Below are 2,254 nucleotides of genomic sequence, written 5' to 3' on the forward strand. Positions count from 1 at the left end.
CGTGCCGCTGAGTGTGTGCTTATTAGTTATCAGCTATGTCGTAGGGGGAATCATCCTGTGCTGTTTTCCTCCACGCCGTATCATGCCTTAGTTAAAAAAAAAAAAGGGTTTGAGTGGGACAGTGCCCAGGAGCAGACACGAACAGCCTAGGGTGCCGTACGCCAACATTCTAGGGTCACCACTTGAGATCAGATCCTTTCCAGGGGCTCGTTTACACTAAAAGAGGGAAAATGGAAAGAAGTCCGTTACCTGTGCGTTTGCGCCGCAGACCGAATCCACCCTGCGTCCACACACAGGACGGTCCCGGCTCACCACTCGGGTCCCCATCGCCCATCTTTATAGGGAGTAGCTTCCTGCTGTGTCTGAATTTCTCTTTGTAGATGATAACCAAGCCTGAGGCCACTAAAACGATGGCGGTACTGGCTGCCTCTTCATTTTTGGATTTGAAGGCGTGCTTTGAAGTAGTCTCGTAACAGTGTGGGTGGAGAGGCATTTCAGAAGCCATCCGGTCTGCCTCTGAGTTAGCCCGAGAACCACCCCAGAGAAGTCTGTTCTGCTTTAACCACCCGTTTATCCATCTCAAGACTAAGGGAAGTCGTCCTTACATTTAATTTTATTCTCATGTGTTGTAATTTAAAACCTATTTCTATTTTTGTTTGTTACTACCCTTGGAAGGTTGTCCATCTCTGAGTTCAATAAACCCATTTTTTTTTTTTTTTCGGTAAAAATCTTCACTTCCCACGTCCCAGCCTAGTTTAATTATATCTGTGGCTCTCCCTTGAACACTGTCCAAATTCCCTGGCTGTAGGGTTTGGATGGGGACACCGTAAAGGCAAGTTTCGGACTCTGGGACTCCGGAGGTGCTTCTTCGTCCCAGCATCACGGCCTTGGTGTCACGCTGCAGCGATGATTTCCCCAAACACGAACTGCCTTCTGGTCAAGCCTGTGTGCTAGGGTTGCTCACTTAAGTAATTGCCAAGGTTACTGCTTATTCATCCACAACCCCCCCGCCCCACGACCCCCACCTTGACATTAATGCTGACTTTGAATATGTTCTCTTTGCTGTCATCTGGCCCATTCACGCGACTGTTCAGGGCCACTGGGCTCCAGGCTGACCCCCTAAGGGGACCACTTCTGTCCCCCGGCTAGAACCGGCTAGAAGAGTTTGTCTTTCCTCTCCTATCTCTTCTCTTCTCTCTCTCTCCCCTCTCTCTAACCTTTCAGCCAATTTAATGATAATCTTATTGAATGGGACCCAGGAATCAAAAATTCTGAAGCCAGCGAAGGTAAATTCCAACGATTGTTTTCTCCCTTGATCTGCCAGGTCTGCTGCTCTGTCACAAAAGATTAGATTAGCTTGACAGGACTGAACTGCATAAAGCCAGCCTGGGTTTCTTCTTTCTTTTCTTTTTTTAAGTATCCTATTTCCTTGAAAGGCTATACCTTTCAAATTTTCTCCAAGTTAAAAAAAAAAAAAAAAAATAAAATGTCTTTTTCAAAGTTTTCTTTTCTAACTGGCAGAAATACTTCTAAATTGCTGTTGACCTGAACCTTGGATATTTGCTTCTGCCTCCAACTAAATATAAAATCAGTGGGGGTCAGGGGGGTGGGGGCAGGGCAGCTCTTTCCATGCCAAATCTATTGCCTGTGTCTGATTAAAGAGAGCAGTGGAAAGAACAAGGCTGTGATGGGTCAGTCAGCAGGGCTGGGACCCGGCCGAGGAATCTATAGCTGGTACCCCCTGGTCAGTTTAGCAAATGCACGAGGCATGCAGGAGGCCCGAGGGCCTATCCCGGAACTCAAGCAGCTTGCAGGTAACTCACAAGATCAGATGCGGGCATCTAGGCACAGATGCCACAGGTGTAGCCTCGGGCCTGATGAGGTCTTGCAGTGTAGGGAAGTAAGAGGTGGTGGTCGAGATAAGCCTTGAAGGTTGGTGAAGCAACGAAGGAGATGAGAACAGGGGCTTGCGCATTCCAAGGAGGAGATTATCGGGAAGGGCCGGAGGCTGAAAAAGGAAGGCTCCTCTCATTGTGCCTGAAGCAGGACAGGGAAAGAGAATGCCGTGCATTCCTTAAGAAAGTCCCGTCATGAAAGTGGCCTTCATTCCAGGAGGAAGGATGGGGGCTTTGGGGGCTTTATCTGGCAGAGGAGAGAGACGCCCTAAGAAGTTTTTAGCAGGACAGCCACGTGAGTGCAGAGTTGTGGGCTTAACAAGATCAATTAAGCTGCTATGAAGCATTTTGAGACACCA

General features: G+C 48.2%; 1 long non-coding RNA gene across 2 annotated transcripts in view; it reads right to left on the reverse strand.

Annotated features, from left to right (window-relative positions):
• LOC120585504 (uncharacterized) overlaps window positions 1-2,254 on the reverse strand; it is a 57,762-nt gene that overhangs the window by 6,344 nt on the left and 49,164 nt on the right. For both annotated transcript variants that reach the window (XR_005648369.1, XR_005648370.1), the window contains exon 2: window positions 2-86. This is a non-coding gene — a long non-coding RNA (uncharacterized LOC120585504). The remainder of the gene's footprint in view (window position 1; window positions 87-2,254) is intronic.

This window comes from Pteropus medius, unplaced genomic scaffold (genome assembly GCF_902729225.1).
Source record: "Pteropus medius unplaced genomic scaffold, Ma_sr-lr_union100, whole genome shotgun sequence".
NCBI classification, from domain to species: Eukaryota; Metazoa; Chordata; class Mammalia; order Chiroptera; family Pteropodidae; genus Pteropus; species Pteropus medius.